The 20783-nt window shown below is 35.8% G+C and overlaps 10 non-coding genes across 10 annotated transcripts; all 10 read right to left on the reverse strand.

Annotated features, from left to right (window-relative positions):
* Positions 1 to 7867: 7867 nt before the first annotated feature.
* TRNAI-UAU (transfer RNA isoleucine (anticodon UAU)) lies at positions 7868 to 7960 on the reverse strand. Its single transcript is given in 2 exon segments — positions 7868 to 7903; positions 7923 to 7960. It is a non-coding gene; the product is annotated as a tRNA-Ile (tRNA).
* An 816-nt stretch (positions 7961 to 8776) lies between these two features.
* TRNAI-UAU (transfer RNA isoleucine (anticodon UAU)) lies at positions 8777 to 8869 on the reverse strand. Its single transcript is given in 2 exon segments — positions 8777 to 8812; positions 8832 to 8869. It is a non-coding gene; the product is annotated as a tRNA-Ile (tRNA).
* A 1713-nt stretch (positions 8870 to 10582) lies between these two features.
* Positions 10583 to 10675, reverse strand: TRNAI-UAU (transfer RNA isoleucine (anticodon UAU)). Its single transcript is given in 2 exon segments — positions 10583 to 10618; positions 10638 to 10675. It is a non-coding gene; the product is annotated as a tRNA-Ile (tRNA).
* A 1708-nt stretch (positions 10676 to 12383) lies between these two features.
* On the reverse strand, positions 12384 to 12476 carry TRNAI-UAU (transfer RNA isoleucine (anticodon UAU)). Its single transcript is given in 2 exon segments — positions 12384 to 12419; positions 12439 to 12476. It is a non-coding gene; the product is annotated as a tRNA-Ile (tRNA).
* Positions 12477 to 13285: 809 nt separating this feature from the next.
* Positions 13286 to 13378, reverse strand: TRNAI-UAU (transfer RNA isoleucine (anticodon UAU)). The gene is given in 2 exon segments: positions 13286 to 13321; positions 13341 to 13378. It is a non-coding gene; the product is annotated as a tRNA-Ile (tRNA).
* Positions 13379 to 14183: 805 nt separating this feature from the next.
* Positions 14184 to 14276, reverse strand: TRNAI-UAU (transfer RNA isoleucine (anticodon UAU)). Its single transcript is given in 2 exon segments — positions 14184 to 14219; positions 14239 to 14276. It is a non-coding gene; the product is annotated as a tRNA-Ile (tRNA).
* Positions 14277 to 15085: 809 nt separating this feature from the next.
* Positions 15086 to 15178, reverse strand: TRNAI-UAU (transfer RNA isoleucine (anticodon UAU)). The gene is given in 2 exon segments: positions 15086 to 15121; positions 15141 to 15178. It is a non-coding gene; the product is annotated as a tRNA-Ile (tRNA).
* A 2607-nt stretch (positions 15179 to 17785) lies between these two features.
* Positions 17786 to 17878, reverse strand: TRNAI-UAU (transfer RNA isoleucine (anticodon UAU)). The gene is given in 2 exon segments: positions 17786 to 17821; positions 17841 to 17878. It is a non-coding gene; the product is annotated as a tRNA-Ile (tRNA).
* A 1712-nt stretch (positions 17879 to 19590) lies between these two features.
* TRNAI-UAU (transfer RNA isoleucine (anticodon UAU)) lies at positions 19591 to 19683 on the reverse strand. Its single transcript is given in 2 exon segments — positions 19591 to 19626; positions 19646 to 19683. It is a non-coding gene; the product is annotated as a tRNA-Ile (tRNA).
* Positions 19684 to 20490: 807 nt separating this feature from the next.
* TRNAI-UAU (transfer RNA isoleucine (anticodon UAU)) lies at positions 20491 to 20583 on the reverse strand. The gene is given in 2 exon segments: positions 20491 to 20526; positions 20546 to 20583. It is a non-coding gene; the product is annotated as a tRNA-Ile (tRNA).
* Positions 20584 to 20783: the final 200 nt, after the last annotated feature.

Here is a 20783-nt window from a genome sequence, read left to right on the forward strand (position 1 = left end):
AAAAAACAACAACAACAACAATGTTATCATAATTAATGTCATATTTTAGCTTCTGTGGTAATTTTTTACAAGCTAAACACTGCAAGACTGTTTTACAGTTGAAGCAAGGATAAAATATCAACTCTAGTGATGAGACACTTGCTGTAATGACTTCCACCCCATATGGGACTTGGACCCCCTGGCTTAGGAGGGCAGTGACTTATCCATTATGCCAGTGGTGCTTACTGATGTTCTAATTTAAGACTGATAGGTTTTTAATAGTCAATTATTTATTTTTGAGGAAAAAGTGAAGCTGTTTACTGTGTTCTTTGCATTACCAAGTCCAGCAAGAAATGTGCTGGTACTATCCAGAGCTGTCAGTATGGATTATCATGCTATATTGCAGAAAATCAATTTGATGCAACTGCTTTACCAACAGTATGTTAATCTTTTCCATTGCTGTTTTGTTGGCTGACTGAAGGAAGATATGCAGTGCATTTGAACCAAAGCAGATGTGTGCTGACAACTTAAATGCACAATCATGTTTGTGTTTTTTCTTTCTTTCTTCCATCCTTTGTAATATCATATTAAATATTAAGGTAGCAGTTTATAATCAATGACTAATGACATAAGAAAAGGAAAAAAAATAGTATACAAAAATACTCCAGGTGAGGCTTGAACTCACAACCTCGGCATTGCTCAACAGATACCATCTTATAATTACCACACGCTGACCAATTGCGCCACTGGAGCACTTTGCAGCTTTGATTGGTAATGCTAGATGTGGATTTTATTTAATACAATCAGTACAGTCATAAGAATTGAAAAAGAAAATCATTTTTGGTGATGAATGATGAGCAACAAAGGAACATGCATGCCAGATGGTACTTGAATAAGCTGTCCACGGTGATAGAAAAGGTTTAAAAAACAACAACAACAACAACAATGTTATCATAATTAATGTCATATTTTAGCTTCTGTGGTAATTTTTTACAAGCTAAACACTGCAAGACTGTTTTACAGTTGAAGCAAGGATAAAATATCAACTCTAGTGATGAGACACTTGCTGTAATGACTTCCACCCCATATGGGACTTGGACCCCCTGGCTTAGGAGGGCAGTGACTTATCCATTATGCCAGTGGTGCTTACTGATGTTCTAATTTAAGACTGATAGGTTTTTAATAGTCAATTATTTATTTTTGAGGAAAAAGTGAAGCTGTTTACTGTGTTCTTTGCATTACCAAGTCCAGCAAGAAATGTGCTGGTACTATCCAGAGCTGTCAGTATGGATTATCATGCTATATTGCAGAAAATCAATTTGATGCAACTGCTTTACCAACAGTATGTTAATCTTTTCCATTGCTGTTTTGTTGGCTGACTGAAGGAAGATATGCAGTGCATTTGAACCAAAGCAGATGTGTGCTGACAACTTAAATGCACAATCATGTTTGTGTTTTTTCTTTCTTTCTTCCATCCTTTGTAATATCATATTAAATATTAAGGAAGCAGTTTATAATCAATGACTAATGACATAAGAAAAGGAAAAAAAAACAGTATACAAAGATGCTCTAGGTGAGGCTTGAACTCACAACCTCGGCATTGCTCAACAGATACTGTCTTATAAATACCGTGCGCTGACCAATTGCGCCACTGGAGCACTTTGCAGCTTTGATTGGTAATGCTAGATGTGGATTTTATTTAATACAATCAGTACAGTCATAAGAATTGAAAAAGAAAATCATTTTTGGTGATGAATGATGAGCAACAAAGGAACATGCATGCCAGATGGTACTTGAATAAGCTGTCCACGGTGATAGAAAAGGTTTAAAAAAACAACAACAACAACAACAACAACAACAATGTTATCTTAATTAATGTCATATTTTAGCTTCTGTGGTCATTTTTTACAAGCTAAACACTGCAAGACTGTTTTACTGTTGAAGCAAGGATAAAATATCAACTCTAGTGATGAGACACTTGCTGTAATGACTTCCACCCCATATGGGACTTGGACCCCCTGGCTTAGGAGGGCAGTGACTTATCCATTATGCCAGTGGTGCTTACTGGTGTTCTTATTTAAGACTGTTAGGTTTTTAATAGTCAATTATTTATTTTTGAGGAAAAAGTGTAGCTGTTTACTGTGTTCTTTGCATTACCAAGTCCAGCAAGAAATGTGCTGGTACTATCCAGAGCTGTCAGTATGGATTATCATGCTATATTGCAGAAAATCAATTTGATGCAACTGCTTTACCAACAGTATGTTAATCTTTTCCATTGCTGTTTTGTTGGCTGACTGAAGGAAGATATGCAGTGCATTTGAACCAAAGCAGATGTGTGCTGACAACTTAAATGCACAATCATGTTTGTGTTTTTTCTTTCTTTCTTCCATCCTTTTGAATATCATATTAAATATTAAGGTAGCAGTTTATAATCAATGACTAATGACATAAGAAAAGGAAAAAAAAAACAGTATACAAAGATGCTCTAGGTGAGGCTAGAACTCACAACCTCGGCATTGCTCAACAGATACTGTCTTATAAATACAGTGCGCTGACCAATTGCGCCACTGGAGCACTTTGCAGCATTGATTGGTTATGCTAGATGTGGATTTTATTCAATACAATCAGTACAGTCATAAGAATTGAAAAAGAAAATCATTTTTGGTGATGAATGATGAGCAACAAAGGAACATGCATGCCAGATGGTACTTGAATAAGCTGTCCACGGTGATAGAAAAGGTTTAAAAAACAACAACAACAATGTTATCATAATTAATGTCATATTTTAGCTTCTGTGGTCATTTTTTACAAGCTAAACACTGCAAGACTGTTTTACTGTTGAAGCAAGGATAAAATATCAACTCTAGTGATGAGACACTTGCTGTAATGACTTCCACCCCATATGGGACTTGGACCCCCTGGCTTAGGAGGGCAGTGACTTATCCATTATGCCAGTGGTGCTTACTGGTGTTCTTATTTAAGACTGTTAGGTTTTTAATAGTCAATTATTTATTTTTGAGGAAAAAGTGAAGCTGTTTACTGTGTTCTTTGCATTACCAAGTCCAGCAAGAAATGTGCTGGTACTATCCAGAGCTGTCAGTATGGATTATCATGCTATATTGCAGAAAATCAATTTGATGCAACTGCTTTACCAACAGTATGTTAATCTTTTCCATTGCTGTTTTGTTGGCTGACTGAAGGAAGATATGCAGTGCATTTGAACCAAAGCAGATGTGTGCTGACAACTTAAATGCACAATCATGTTTGTGTTTTTTCTTTCTTTCTTCCATCCTTTGTAATATCATATTAAATATTAAGGTAGCAGTTTATAATCAATGACTAATGACATAAGAAAAAGAAAAAAAAACAGTATACAAAGATGCTCACAACCTCGGCATTGCTCAACAGATACCGTCTTATAAGTACCACGCACTGACCAATTGCGCCACTGGAGCACTTTGCAGCTTTGATTGGTAATGCTAGATGTGGATTTTATTTAATACAATCAGTACAGTCATAAGAATTGAAAAAGAAAATCATTTTTGGTGATGAATGATGAGCAACAAAGGAACATGCATGCCAGATGGTACTTGAATAAGCTGTCCACGGTGATAGAAAAGGTTTAAAAAAACAACAACAACAACAACAACAACAACAACAACAATGTTATCTTAATTAATGTCATATTTTAGCTTCTGTGGTCATTTTTTACAAGCTAAACACTGCAAGACTGTTTTACTGTTGAAGCAAGGATAAAATATCAACTCTAGTGATGAGACACTTGCTGTAATGACTTCCACCCCATATGGGACTTGGACCCCCTGGCTTAGGAGGGCAGTGACTTATCCATTATGCCAGTGGTGCTTACTGGTGTTCTTATTTAAGACTGTTAGGTTTTTAATAGTCAATTATTTATTTTTGAGGAAAAAGTGTAGCTGTTTACTGTGTTCTTTGCATTACCAAGTCCAGCAAGAAATGTGCTGGTACTATCCAGAGCTGTCAGTATGGATTATCATGCTATATTGCAGAAAATCAATTTGATGCAACTGCTTTACCAACAGTATGTTAATCTTTTCCATTGCTGTTTTGTTGGCTGACTGAAGGAAGATATGCAGTGCATTTGAACCAAAGCAGATGTGTGCTGACAACTTAAATGCACAATCATGTTTGTGTTTTTTCTTTCTTTCTTCCATCCTTTTGAATATCATATTAAATATTAAGGTAGCAGTTTATAATCAATGACTAATGACATAAGAAAAGGAAAAAAAAAACAGTATACAAAGATGCTCTAGGTGAGGCTAGAACTCACAACCTCGGCATTGCTCAACAGATACTGTCTTATAAATACAGTGCGCTGACCAATTGCGCCACTGGAGCACTTTGCAGCATTGATTGGTTATGCTAGATGTGGATTTTATTCAATACAATCAGTACAGTCATAAGAATTGAAAAAGAAAATCATTTTTGGTGATGAATGATGAGCAACAAAGGAACATGCATGCCAGATGGTACTTGAATAAGCTGTCCACGGTGATAGAAAAGGTTTAAAAAACAACAACAACAATGTTATCATAATTAATGTCATATTTTAGCTTCTGTGGTCATTTTTTACAAGCTAAACACTGCAAGACTGTTTTACTGTTGAAGCAAGGATAAAATATCAACTCTAGTGATGAGACACTTGCTGTAATGACTTCCACCCCATATGGGACTTGGACCCCCTGGCTTAGGAGGGCAGTGACTTATCCATTATGCAAGTGGTGCTTACTGATGTTCTTATTTAAGACTGTTAGGTTTTTAATAGTCAATTATTTATTTTTGAGGAAAAAGTGAAGCTGTTTACTGTGTTCTTTGCATTACCAAGTCCAGCAAGAAATGTGCTGGTACTATCCAGAGCTGTCAGTATGGATTATCATGCTATATTGCAGAAAATCAATTTGATGCAACTGCTTTACCAACAGTATGTTAATCTTTTCCATTGCTGTTTTGTTGGCTGACTGAAGGAAGATATGCAGTGCATTTGAACCAAAGCAGATGTGTGCTGACAACTTAAATGCACAATCATGTTTGTGTTTTTTCTTTCTTTCTTCCATCCTTTGTAATATCATATTAAATATTAAGGTAGCAGTTTATAATCAATGACTAATGACATAAGAAAAAGAAAAAAAAACAGTATACAAAGATGCTCACAACCTCGGCATTGCTCAACAGATACCGTCTTATAAGTACCACGCACTGACCAATTGCGCCACTGGAGCACTTTGCAGCTTTGATTGGTAATGCTAGATGTGGATTTTATTTAATACAATCAGTACAGTCATAAGAATTGAAAAAGAAAATCATTTTTGGTGATGAATGATGAGCAACAAAGGAACATGCATGCCAGATGGTACTTGAATAAGCTGTCCACGGTGATAGAAAAGGTTTAAAAAACAACAACAACAACAACAACAACAACAACAACAATGTTATCTTAATTAATGTCATATTTTAGCTTCTGTGGTCATTTTTTACAAGCTAAACACTGCAAGACTGTTTTACTGTTGAAGCAAGGATAAAATATCAACTCTAGTGATGAGACACTTGCTGTAATTACTTCCACCCCATATGAGACTTGGACCCCCTGGCTTAGGAGGGCAGTGACTTATCCATTATGCCAGTGGTGCTTACTGGTGTTCTTATTTAAGACTGTTAGGTTTTTAATAGTCAATTATTTATTTTTGAGGAAAAAGTGTAGCTGTTTACTGTGTTCTTTGCATTACCAAGTCCAGCAAGAAATGTGCTGGTACTATCCAGAGCTGTCAGTATGGATTATCATGCTATATTGCAGAAAATCAATTTGATGCAACTGCTTTACCAACAGTATGTTAATCTTTTCCATTGCTGTTTTGTTGGCTGACTGAAGGAAGATATGCAGTGCATTTGAACCAAAGCAGATGTGTGCTGACAACTTAAATGCACAATCATGTTTGTGTTTTTTCTTTCTTTCTTCCATCCTTTTGAATATCATATTAAATATTAAGGTAGCAGTTTATAATCAATGACTAATGACATAAGAAAAGGAAAAAAAAAAACAGTATACAAAGATGCTCTAGGTGAGGCTAGAACTCACAACCTCGGCATTGCTCAACAGATACTGTCTTATAAATACAGTGCGCTGACCAATTGCGCCACTGGAGCACTTTGCAGCATTGATTGGTTATGCTAGATGTGGATTTTATTCAATACAATCAGTACAGTCATAAGAATTGAAAAAGAAAATCATTTTTGGTGATGAATGATGAGCAACAAAGGAACATGCATGCCAGATGGTACTTGAATAAGCTGTCCACGGTGATAGAAAAGGTTTAAAAAACAACAACAACAATGTTATCATAATTAATGTCATATTTTAGCTTCTGTGGTCATTTTTTACAAGCTAAACACTGCAAGACTGTTTTACTGTTGAAGCAAGGATAAAATATCAACTCTAGTGATGAGACACTTGCTGTAATGACTTCCACCCCATATGGGACTTGGACCCCCTGGCTTAGGAGGGCAGTGACTTATCCATTATGCAAGTGGTGCTTACTGATGTTCTTATTTAAGACTGTTAGGTTTTTAATAGTCAATTATTTATTTTTGAGGAAAAAGTGAAGCTGTTTACTGTGTTCTTTGCATTACCAAGTCCAGCAAGAAATGTGCTGGTACTATCCAGAGCTGTCAGTATGGATTATCATGCTATATTGCAGAAAATCAATTTGATGCAACTGCTTTACCAACAGTATGTTAATCTTTTCCATTGCTGTTTTGTTGGCTGACTGAAGGAAGATATGCAGTGCATTTGAACCAAAGCAGATGTGTGCTGACAACTTAAATGCACAATCATGTTTGTGCTTTTTCTTTCTTTCTTCCATCGTTTGTAATATCATATTAAATATTAAGGTAGCAGTTTATAATCAATGACTAATGACATAAGAAAAGGAAAAAAAACAGTATACAAAGATGCTCCAGGTGAGGCTTGAACTCACAAGCTTGGCATTGCTCAACAGATACTGTCTTATAAGTACCGCGCGCTGACCAATTGCACCACTGGAGCACTTTGCAGCATTAGTTGGTTTTGCTAGATGTGGATTTTATTCAATACAATCAGTGCAGTCATAAGAATTGAAAAAGAAAATCATTTTTGGTGATGAATGATGAGCAACAAAGGAACATGCATGCCAGATGGCACTTGAATAAGCTGTCCACGGTGATAGAAAAGGTTTAAAAAACAACAACAACAATGTTATTATAATTAATGTCATATTTTAGCTTCTGTGGTCATTTTTTGCAAGCTAAACACTGCAAGACTGTTTTACAGTTGAAGCAAGGATAAAATATCAACTCTAGTGATGAGACACTTGCTGTAATGACTTCCAACTCCGACGGGACTTAAACCCACAAGCACTGGCTTAGGAGAACAGTTCCTTATCCATTATGCCAGTGGTGCTTACTGATGTCCTTATTTAAGACTGATAGGTTTTTAATAGTCAATTATTTATTTTTGAATAAAATTGAAGCTGTTTACTGTGTTCTTTGCATTACCAAGTCCTGGAAGAAATGTGCTGGTACTATCCAGAGCTGTCAGTATGGATTATCATGCTATATTGCAGAAAATCAATTTAATGCAACTGCTTTACCAACAGTATGTTAATCTTTTCCATTGCTGTTTTGTTGGCTGACTGAAGGAAGATATGCAGTGCATTTGAACCAAAGCAGATGTGTGCTGACAACTTAAATGCACAATCATGTTTGTGTTTTTTCTTTCTTTCTTCCATCCTTTGTAATATCATATTAAATATTAAGGTAGCAGTTTATAATCAATGACTAATGACATAAGAAAAGGAAAAAAAATAGTATACAAAGATACTCCAGGTGAGGCTTGAACTCACAACCTCGGCATTGCTCAACAGATACCATCTTATAAGTACCACGCGCTGACCAATTGCGCCACTGGAGCAATTTTCAGCTTTGATTGGTAATGCTAGATGTGGATTTTATTTAATACAATCAGTACAGTCATAAGAATTGAAAAAGAAAATCATTTTTGGTGATGAATGATGAGCAACAAAGGAACATGCATGCCAGATGGTACTTGAATAAGCTGTCCACGGTGATAGAAAAGGTTTAAAAAACAACAACAACAACAACAACAATGTTATCTTAATTAATGTCATATTTTAGCTTCTGTGGTCATTTTTTACAAGCTAAACACTGCAAGACTGTTTTACTGTTGAAGCAAGGATAAAATATCAACTCTAGTGATGAGACACTTGCTGTAATGACTTCCACCCCATATGGGACTTGGACCCCCTGGCTTAGGAGGGCAGTGACTTATCCATTATGCCAGTGGTGCTTACTGATATTCTTATTTAAGACTGTTAGGTTTTTAATAGTCAATTATTTATTTTTGAGGAAAAAGTGAAGCTGTTTACTGTGTTCTTTGCATTACTAAGTCGAACAAGAAATGTGCTGGTACTATCCAGAGCAGTCAGTATGGATTATCATGCTATATTGCAGAAAATCAATTTGATGCAACTGCTTTACCAACAGTATGTTAATCTTTTCCATTGCTGTTTTGTTGGCTGACTGAAGGAAGATATGCAGTGCATTTGAACCAAAGCAGATGTGTGCTGACAACTTAAATGCACAATCATGTTTGTGTTTTTTCTTTCTTTCTTCCATCCTTTGTAATATCATATTAAATATTAAGGAAGCAGTTTATAATCAATGACTAATGACATAAGAAAAGGAAAAAAAAAACAGTATACAAAGATGCTCCAGGTGAGGCTTGAACTCACAACCTCGACATTGCTCAACAGATACTATTTTATAAATACCGTGCGCTGACCAATTGCGCCACTGGAGCACTTTGCAGCATTGATTGGTTATGCTAGATGTGGATTTTATTCAATACAATCAGTACAGTCATAAGAATTGAAAAAGAAAATAATTTTTGGTGATGAATGATGAGCAACAAAGGAACATGCATGCCAGATGGTACTTGAATAAGCTATCCACGGTGATAGAAAAGGTTTAAAAAACAACAACAACAATGTTATCATAATTAATGTCATATTTTAGCTTCTGTGGTCATTTTTTACAAGCTAAACACTGCAAGACTGTTTTACAGTTGAAGCAAGGATAAAATATCAACTCTAGTGATGAGACACTTGCTGTAATGACTTCCAACTCAGACGGGACTTAAACCCACAAGCACTGGCTTAGGAGAACAGTGCCTTATCCATTATGCCAGTGGTGCTTACTGATGTCCTTAATTAAGACTGATAGGTTTTTAATAGTCAATTATTTATTTTTGAATAAAATTGAAGCTGTTTACTGTGTTCTTTGCATTACCAAGTCCTGGAAGAAATGTGCTGGTACTATCCAGAGCTGTCAGTATGGATTATCATGCTATATTGCAGAAAATCAATTTGATGCAACTGCTTTACCAACAGTATGTTAATCTTTTCCATTGCTGTTTTGTTGGCTGACTGAAGGAAGATATGCAGTGCATTTGAACCAAAGCAGATGTGTGCTGACAACTTAAATGCACAATCATGTTTGTGTTTTTTCTTTCTTTCTTCCATCCTTTGTAATATCATATTAAATATTAAGGTAGCAGTTTATAATCAATGACTAATGACATAAGAAAAGAAAAAAAAACAGCATACAAATATGCTCCAGGTAAGGCTTGAACTCACAACCTCGGCATTGCTCAACATATACTGTCTTATAAGAACCGCGCGCTGACCAATTGCACCACTGAAGCACTTTGCAGCATTAGTTGGTTTTGCTAGATGTGGATTTTATTCAATACAATCAGTACAGTCATAAGAATTGAAAAAGAAAATCATTTTTGGTGATGAATGATGAGCAACAAAGGAACATGCATGCCAGATGGCACTTGAATAAGCTGTCCACGGTGATAGAAAAGGTTTAAAAAACAACAACAACAATGTTATCATAATTAATGTCATATTTTAGCTTTTGTGGTCATTTTTTGCAAGCTAAACACTGCAAGACTGTTTTACAGTTGAAGCAAGGATAAAATATCAACTCTAGTGATGAGACACTTGCTGTAATGACTTCCAACTCAGACGGGACTTAAACCCACAAGCACTGGCTTAGGAGAACAGTGCCTTATCCATTATGCCAGTGGTGCTTACTGATGTCCTTAATTAAGACTGATAGGTTTTTAATAGTCAATTATTTATTTTTGAATAAAATTGAAGCTGTTTACTGTGTTCTTTGCATTACCAAGTCCTGGAAGAAATGTGCTGGTACTATCCAGAGCTGTCAGTATGGATTATCATGCTATATTGCAGAAAATCAATTTGATGCAACTGCTTTACCAACAGTATGTTAATCTTTTCCATTGCTGTTTTGTTGGCTGACTGAAGGAAGATATACAGTGCATTTGAACCAAAGCAGATGTGTACTGACAACTTAAATGCACAATCATGTTTGTGTTTTTTCTTTCTTTCTTCCATCCTTTGTAATATCATATTAAATATTAAGGTAGCAGTTTATAATCAATGACTAATGACATAAGAAAAGGGAAAAAAACAGTATACAAAGATGCTCCAGGTGAGGCTTGAACTCACAACCTCGGCATTGCTCAACAGATACTGTCTTATAAGTACCGTGCGCTGACCAATTGCACTACTGGAGCACTTTGCTGCATTGATTGGTTATGCTAGATTTGGATTTTATTCAATACAATCAGTACAGTCATAAGAATTGAAAAAGAAAATCATTTTTGGTGATGAATGATGAGCAACAAAGGAACATGCATGCCAGATGGTACTTGAATAAGCTGTCCACGGTGATAGAAAAGGTTTAAAAAACAACAACAACAATGTTATCATAATTAATGTCATATTTTAGCTTCTGTGGTCATTTTTTACAAGCTAAACACTGCAAGACTGTTTTACTGTTGAAGCAAGGATAAAATATCAACTCTAGTGATGAGACACTTGCTGTAATGACTTCCACCCCATATGGGACTTGGACCCCCTGGCTTAGGAGGGCAGTGACTTATCCATTATGCAAGTGGTGCTTACTGATGTTCTTATTTAAGACTGTTAGGTTTTTAATAGTCAATTATTTATTTTTGAGGAAAAAGTGAAGCTGTTTACTGTGTTCTTTGCATTACCAAGTCCAGCAAGAAATGTGCTGGTACTATCCAGAGCTGTCAGTATGGATTATCATGCTATATTGCAGAAAATCAATTTGATGCAACTGCTTTACCAACAGTATGTTAATCTTTTCCATTGCTGTTTTGTTGGCTGACTGAAGGAAGATATGCAGTGCATTTGAACCAAAGCAGATGTGTGCTGACAACTTAAATGCACAATCATGTTTGTGCTTTTTCTTTCTTTCTTCCATCGTTTGTAATATCATATTAAATATTAAGGTAGCAGTTTATAATCAATGACTAATGACATAAGAAAAGGAAAAAAAACAGTATACAAAGATGCTCCAGGTGAGGCTTGAACTCACAAGCTTGGCATTGCTCAACAGATACTGTCTTATAAGTACCGCGCGCTGACCAATTGCACCTCTGGAGCACTTTGCAGCATTAGTTGGTTTTGCTAGATGTGGATTTTATTCAATACAATCAGTGCAGTCATAAGAATTGAAAAAGAAAATCATTTTTGGTGATGAATGATGAGCAACAAAGGAACATGCATGCCAGATGGCACTTGAATAAGCTGTCCACGGTGATAGAAAAGGTTTAAAAAACAACAACAACAATGTTATTATAATTAATGTCATATTTTAGCTTCTGTGGTCATTTTTTGCAAGCTAAACACTGCAAGACTGTTTTACAGTTGAAGCAAGGATAAAATATCAACTCTAGTGATGAGACACTTGCTGTAATGACTTCCAACTCCGACGGGACTTAAACCCACAAGCACTGGCTTAGGAGAACAGTTCCTTATCCATTATGCCAGTGGTGCTTACTGATGTCCTTATTTAAGACTGATAGGTTTTTAATAGTCAATTATTTATTTTTGAATAAAATTGAAGCTGTTTACTGTGTTCTTTGCATTACCAAGTCCAGGAAGAAATGTGCTGGTACTATCCAGAGCTGTCAGTATGGATTATCATGCTATATTGCAGAAAATCAATTTAATGCAACTGCTTTACCAACAGTATGTTAATCTTTTCCATTGCTGTTTTGTTGGCTGACTGAAGGAAGATATGCAGTGCATTTGAACCAAAGCAGATGTGTGCTGACAACTTAAATGCACAATCATGTTTGTGTTTTTTCTTTCTTTCTTCCATCCTTTGTAATATCATATTAAATATTAAGGTAGCAGTTTATAATCAATGACTAATGACATAAGAAAAGGAAAAAAAATAGTATACAAAGATACTCCAGGTGAGGCTTGAACTCACAACCTCGGCATTGCTCAACAGATACCATCTTATAAGTACCACGCGCTGACCAATTGCGCCACTGGAGCAATTTTCAGCTTTGATTGGTAATGCTAGATGTGGATTTTATTTAATACAATCAGTACAGTCATAAGAATTGAAAAAGAAAATAATTTTTGGTGATGAATGATGAGCAACAAAGGAACATGCATGCCAGATGGTACTTGAATAAGCTGTCCACGGTGATAGAAAAGGTTTAAAAAACAACAACAACAACAATGTTATCTTAATTAATGTCATATTTTAGCTTCTGTGGTCATTTTTTACAAGCTAAACACTGCAAGACTGTTTTACTGTTGAAGCAAGGATAAAATATCAACTCTAGTGATGAGACACTTGCTGTAATGACTTCCACCCCATATGGGACTTGGACCCCCTGGCTTAGGAGGGCAGTGACTTATCCATTATGCCAGTGGTGCTTACTGATGTTCTTATTTAAGACTGTTAGGTTTTTAATAGTCAATTATTTATTTTTGAGGAAAAAGTGAAGCTGTTTACTGTGTTCTTTGCATTACCAAGTCCAACAAGAAATGTGCTGGTACTATCCAGAGCTGTCAGTATGGATTATCATGCTATATTGCAGAAAATCAATTTGATGCAACTGCTTTACCAACAGTATGTTAATCTTTTCCATTGCTGTTTTGTTGGCTGACTGAAGGAAGATATGCAGTGCATTTGAACCAAAGCAGATGTGTGCTGACAACTTAAATGCACAATCATGTTTGTGTTTTTTCTTTCTTTCTTCCATCCTTTGTAATATCATATTAAATATTAAGGAAGCAGTTTATAATCAATGACTAATGACATAAGAAAAGGAAAAAAAAACAGTATACAAAGATGCTCCAGGTGAGGCTTGAACTCACAACCTCGACATTGCTCAACAGATACTATCTTATAAATACCGTGCGCTGACCAATTGCGCCACTGGAGCACTTTGCAGCATTGATTGGTTATGCTAGATGTGGATTTTATTCAATACAATCGGTACAGTCATAAGAATTGAAAAAGAAAATAATTTTTGGTGATGAATGATGAGCAACAAAGGAACATGCATGCCAGATGGTACTTGAATAAGCTGTCCACGGTGATAGAAAAGGTTTAAAAAACAACAACAACAATGTTATCATAATTAATGTCATATTTTAGCTTCTGTGGTCATTTTTTACAAGCTAAACACTGCAAGACTGTTTTACAGTTGAAGCAAGGATAAAATATCAACTCTAGTGATGAGACACTTGCTGTAATGACTTCCACCCCATATGGGACTTGGACCCCCTGGCTTAGGAGGGCAGTGACTTATCCATTATGCCAGTGGTGCTTACTGATGTTCTAATTTAAGACTGTTAGGTTTTTAATAGTCAATTATTTATTTTTGAGGAAAAAGTGAAGCTGTTTACTGTGTTCTTTGCATTACCAAGTCCAGCAAGAAATGTGCTGGTACTATCCAGAGCTGTCAGTATGGATTATCATGCTATATTGCAGAAAATCAATTTGGTGCAACTGCTTTACCAACAGTATGTTAATCTTTTCCATTGCTGTTTTGTTGGCTGACTGAAGGAAGATATGCAGTGCATTTGAACCAAAGCAGATGTGTGCTGACAACTTAAATGCACAATCATGTTTGTGTTTTTTCTTTCTTTCTTCCATCCTTTGTAATATCATATTAAATATTAAGGTAGCAGTTTATAATCAATGACTAATGACATAAGAAAAGAAAAAAAAACAGCATACAAATATGCTCCAGGTGAGGCTTGAACTCACAACCTCGGCATTGCTCAACAGATACCATCTTATAAGTACCACGCGCTGACCAATTGCGCCACTGGAGCAATTTTCAGCTTTGATTGGTAATGCTAGATGTGGATTTTATTTAATACAATCAGTACAGTCATAAGAATTGAAAAAGAAAATAATTTTTGGTGATGAATGATGAGCAACAAAGGAACATGCATGCCAGATGGTACTTGAATAAGCTGTCCACGGTGATAGAAAAGGTTTAAAAAACAACAACAACAACAATGTTATCTTAATTAATGTCATATTTTAGCTTCTGTGGTCATTTTTTACAAGCTAAACACTGCAAGACTGTTTTACTGTTGAAGCAAGGATAAAATATCAACTCTAGTGATGAGACACTTGCTGTAATGACTTCCACCCCATATGGGACTTGGACCCCCTGGCTTAGGAGGGCAGTGACTTATCCATTATGCCAGTGGTGCTTACTGATGTTCTTATTTAAGACTGTTAGGTTTTTAATAGTCAATTATTTATTTTTGAGGAAAAAGTGAAGCTGTTTACTGTGTTCTTTGCATTACCAAGTCCAACAAGAAATGTGCTGGTACTATCCAGAGCTGTCAGTATGGATTATCATGCTATATTGCAGAAAATCAATTTGATGCAACTGCTTTACCAACAGTATGTTAATCTTTTCCATTGCTGTTTTGTTGGCTGACTGAAGGAAGATATGCAGTGCATTTGAACCAAAGCAGATGTGTGCTGACAACTTAAATGCACAATCATGTTTGTGTTTTTTCTTTCTTTCTTCCATCCTTTGTAATATCATATTAAATATTAAGGAAGCAGTTTATAATCAATGACTAATGACATAAGAAAAGGAAAAAAAAACAGTATACAAAGATGCTCCAGGTGAGGCTTGAACTCACAACCTCGACATTGCTCAACAGATACTATCTTATAAATACCGTGCGCTGACCAATTGCGCCACTGGAGCACTTTGCAGCATTGATTGGTTATGCTAGATGTGGATTTTATTCAATACAATCGGTACAGTCATAAGAATTGAAAAAGAAAATAATTTTTGGTGATGAATGATGAGCAACAAAGGAACATGCATGCCAGATGGTACTTGAATAAGCTGTCCACGGTGATAGAAAAGGTTTAAAAAACAACAACAACAATGTTATCATAATTAATGTCATATTTTAGCTTCTGTGGTCATTTTTTACAAGCTAAACACTGCAAGACTGTTTTACAGTTGAAGCAAGGATAAAATATCAACTCTAGTGATGAGACACTTGCTGTAATGACTTCCACCCCATATGGGACTTGGACCCCCTGGCTTAGGAGGGCAGTGACTTATCCATTATGCCAGTGGTGCTTACTGATGTTCTAATTTAAGACTGTTAGGTTTTTAATAGTCAATTATTTATTTTTGAGGAAAAAGTGAAGCTGTTTACTGTGTTCTTTGCATTACCAAGTCCAGCAAGAAATGTGCTGGTACTATCCAGAGCTGTCAGTATGGATTATCATGCTATATTGCAGAAAATCAATTTGGTGCAACTGCTTTACCAACAGTATGTTAATCTTTTCCATTGCTGTTTTGTTGGCTGACTGAAGGAAGATATGCAGTGCATTTGAACCAAAGCAGATGTGTGCTGACAACTTAAATGCACAATCATGTTTGTGTTTTTTCTTTCTTTCTTCCATCCTTTGTAATATCATATTAAATATTAAGGTAGCAGTTTATAATCAATGACTAATGACATAAGAAAAGAAAAAAAAACAGCATACAAATATGCTCCAGGTGAGGCTTGAACTCACAACCTCGGCATTGCTCAACATATACTGTCTTATAAGAACCGCGCGCTGACCAATTGCACCACTGGAGCACTTTGCAGCATTAGTTGGTTTTGCTAGATGTGGATTTTATTCAATACAATCAGTACAGTCATAAGAATTGAAAAAGAAAATCATTTTTGGTGATGAATGATGAGCAACAAAGGAACATGCATGCCAGATGGCACTTGAATAAGCTGTCCACGGTGATAGAAAAGGTTTAAAAAACAACAACAACAATGTTATCATAATTAATGTCATATTTTAGCTTTTGTGGTCATTTTTTGCAAGCTAAACACTGCAAGACTGTTTTACAGTTGAAGCAAGGATAAAATATCAACTCTAGTGATGAGACACTTGCTGTAATGACTTCCAACTCAGACGGGACTTAAACCCACAAGCACTGGCTTAGGAGAACAGTGCCTTATCCATTATGCCAGTGGTGCTTACTGATGTCCTTAATTAAGACTGATAGGTTTTTAATAGTCAATTATTTATTTTTGAATAAAATTGAAGCTGTTTACTGTGTTCTTTGCATTACCAAGTCCTGGAAGAAATGTGCTGGTACTATCCAGAGCTGTCAGTATGGATTATCATGCTATATTGCAGAAAATCAATTTGATGCAACTGCTTTACCAACAGTATGTTAATCTTTTCCATTGCTGTTTTGTTGGCTGACTGAAGGAAGATATACAGTGCATTTGAACCAAAGCAGATGTGTACTGACAACTTAAATGCACAATCATGTTTGTGTTTTTTCTTTCTTTCTTCCATCCTTTGTAATATCATATTAAATATTAAGGTAGCAGTTTATAATCAATGACTAATGACATAAGAAAAGGGAAAAAAACAGTATACAAAGATGCTCCAGGTGAGGCTTGAACTCACAACCTCGGCATTGCTCAACAGATACTGTCTTATAACTACCGTGCGCTGACCAATTGCACCACTGGAGCACTTTGCTGCATTGATTGGTTATGCTAGATTTGGATTTTATTCAATACAATCAGTACAGTCATAAGAATTGAAAAAGAAAATCATTTTTGGTGATGAATGATGAGCAACAAAGGAACATGCATGCCAGATGGCACTTAAATAAGATGTCCACGGTGATAGAAAAGGTTTAAAAAACAACAACAACAATGTTATCATAATTAATGTCATATTTTAGCTTCTGTGGTCATTTTTTACAAGCTAAACACTGCAAGACTGTTTACAGTTGAAGCAAGGATAAAATATCAACTCTAGTGATGAGACACTTGCTGTAATGACTTCTACCCCATATGGGACTTGGACCCCCTGGCTTAGGAGGGCAGTGACTTATCCATTATGCCAGTGGTGCTTACTGATGTTCTTATTTAAGACTGTTAGGTTTTTAATAGTCAATTATTTATTTTTGAGGAAAAAGTGAAGCTGTTTACTGTGTTCTTTGCATTACCAAGTCCAGCAAGAAATGTGCTGGTACTATCCAGAGCTGTCAGTATGGATTATCATGCTATATTGCAGAAAATCAATTTGATGCAACTGCTTTACCAACAGTATGTTAATCTTTTCCATTGCTGTTTTGTTGGCTGACTGAAGGAAGATATGCAGTGCATTTGAACCAAAGCAGATGTGTGCTGACAACTTAAATGCACAATCATGTTTGTGTTTTTTCTTTCTTTCTTCCATCCTTTGTAATATCATATTAAATATTAAGGAAGCAGTTTATAATCAATGACTAATGACATAAGAAAAGGAAAAAAAAAACAGTATACAAAGATGCTCCAGGTGAGGCTTGAACTCACAACCTCGACATTGCTCAACAGATACTATCTTATAAATACCGTGCGCTGACCAATTGCGCCACTGGAGCACTTTGCAGCATTGATTGGTTATGCTAGATGTGGATTTTATTCAATACCATCAGTACAGTCATAAGAATTGAAAAAGAAAATAATTTTTGGTGATGAATGATGAGCAACAAAGGAACATGCATGCCAGATGGTACTTGAATAAGCTGTCCACGGTGATAGAAAAGGTTTAAAAAACAACAACAACAACAATGATATCATAATTAATGTCATATTTTAGCTTCTGTGGTCATTTTTTACAAGCTAAACACTGCAAGACTGTTTTACAGTTGAAGCAAGGATAAAATATCAACTCTAGTGATGAGACACTTGCTGTAATGACTTCCACCCCATATGGGACTTGGACCCCCTGGCTTAGGAGGGCAGTGACTTATCCATTATGCCAGTGGTGCTTACTGATGTTCTAATTTAAGACTGTTAGGTTTTTAATAGTCAATTATTTATTTTTGAGGAAAAAGTGAAGCTGTTTACTGTGTTCTTTGCATTACCAAGTCCAGCAAGAAATGTGCTGGTACTATCCAGAGCTGTCAGTATGGATTATCATGCTATATTGCAGAAAATCAATTTGATGCAACTGCTTTACCAACAGTATGTTAATCTTTTCCATTGCTGTTTTGTTGGCTGACTGAAGGAAGATATGCAGTGCATTTGAACCAAAGCAGATGTGTGCTGACAACTTAAATGCACAATCATGTTTGTGTTTTTTCTTTCTTTCTTCCATCCTTTGTAATATCATATTAAATATTAAGGTAGCAGTTTATAATCAATGACTAATGACATAAGAAAAGAAAAAAAAACAGCATACATAGATGCTCCAGGTGAGGCTTGAACTCACAACCTCGGCATTGCTCAACATATACTGTCTTATAAGAACCGCACGCTGACCAATTGCACCACTGGAGCACTTTGCAGCATTGGTTGGTTTTGCTAGATGTGGATTTTATTCAATACAATCAGTACAGTCATAAGAATTGAAAAAGAAAATCATTTTTGGTGATGAATGATGAGCAACAAAGGAACATGCATGCCAGATGGCACTTGAATAAGCTGTCCACGGTGATAGAAAAGGTTTAAAAAAACAACAACAACAATGTTATCATAATTAATGTCATATTTTAGCTTTTGTGGTCATTTTTTGCAAGCTAAACACTGCAAGACTGTTTTACAGTTGAAGCAAGGATAAAATATCAACTCTAGTGATGAGACACTTGCTGTAATGACTTCCAACTCAGACGGGACTTAAACCCACAAGCACTGGCTTAGGAGAACAGTGCCTTATCCATTATGCCAGTGGTGCTTACTGATGTCCTTAATTAAGACTGATAGGTTTTTAATAGTCAATTATTTATTTTTGAATAAAATTGAAGCTGTTTACTGTGTTCTTTGCATTACCAAGTCCTGGAAGAAATGTGCTGGTACTATCCAGAGCTGTCAGTATGGATTATCATGCTATATTGCAGAAAATCAATTTGATGCAACTGCTTTACCAACAGTATGTTAATCTTTTCCATTGCTGTTTTGTTGGCTGACTGAAGGAAGATATACAGTGCATTTGAACCAAAGCAGATGTGTACTGACAACTTAAATGCACAATCATGTTTGTGTTTTTTCTTTCTTTCTTCCATCCTTTGTAATATCATATTAAATATTAAGGTAGCAGTTTATAATCAATGACTAATGACATAAGAAAAGGGAAAAAAACAGTATACAAAGATGCTCCAGGTGAGGCTTGAACTCACAACCTCGGCATTGCTCAACAGATACTGTCTTATAAGTACCGTGCGCTGACCAATTGCACCACTGGAGCACTTTGCTGCATTGATTGGTTATGCTAGATTTGGATTTTATTCAATACAATCAGTACAGTCATAAGAATTGAAAAAGAAAATCATTTTTGGTGATGAATGATGAGCAACAAAGGAACATGCATGCCAGATGGCACTTAAATAAGATGTCCACGGTGATAGAAAAGGTTTAAAAAACAACAACAACAATGTTATCATAATTAATGTCATATTTTAGCTTCTGTGGTCATTTTTTACAAGCTAAACACTGCAAGACTGTTTTACAGTTGAAGCAAGGATAAAATATCAACTCTAGTGATGAGACACTTGCTGTAATGACTTCTACCCCATATGGGACTTGGACCCCCTGGCTTAGGAGGGCAGTGACTTATCCATTATGCCAGTGGTGCTTACTGATGTTCTTATTTAAGACTGTTAGGTTTTTAATAGTCAATTATTTATTTTTGAGGAAAAAGTGAAGCTGTTTACTGTGTTCTTTGCATTACCAAGTCCAGCAAGAAATGTGCTGGTACTATCCAGAGCAGTCAGTATGGATTATCATGCTATATTGCAGAAAATCAATTTGATGCAACTGCTTTACCAAAAGTATGTTAATCTTTTCCATTGCTGTTTTGTTGGCTGACTGAAGGAAGATATGCAGTGCATTTGAACCAAAGCAGATGTGTGCTGACAACTTAAATGCACAATCATGTTTGTGTTTTTTCTTTCTTTCTTCCATCCTTTGTAATATCATATTAAATATTAAGGAAGCAGTTTATAATCAATGACTAATGACATAAGAAAAGAAAAAAAAAAACAGTATACAAAGATGCTCCAGGTGAGGCTTGAACTCACAACCTCGACATTGCTCAACAGATACTATCTTATAAATACCGTGCGCTGACCAATTGCGCCACTGGAGCACTTTGCAGCATTGATTGGTTATGCTAGATGTGGATTTTATTCAATACAATCAGTACAGTCATAAGAATTGAAAAAGAAAATAATTTTTGGTGATGAATGATGAGCAACAAAGGAACATGCATGCCAGATGGTACTTGAATAAGCTGTCCACGGTGATAGAAAAGGTTTAAAAAACAACAACAACAACAATGTTATCATA

The sequence above is a fragment of the Pseudophryne corroboree genome, unplaced genomic scaffold (genome assembly GCF_028390025.1).
Source record: "Pseudophryne corroboree isolate aPseCor3 unplaced genomic scaffold, aPseCor3.hap2 scaffold_1377, whole genome shotgun sequence".
In the NCBI taxonomy this organism is placed as follows: domain Eukaryota; kingdom Metazoa; phylum Chordata; class Amphibia; order Anura; family Myobatrachidae; genus Pseudophryne; species Pseudophryne corroboree.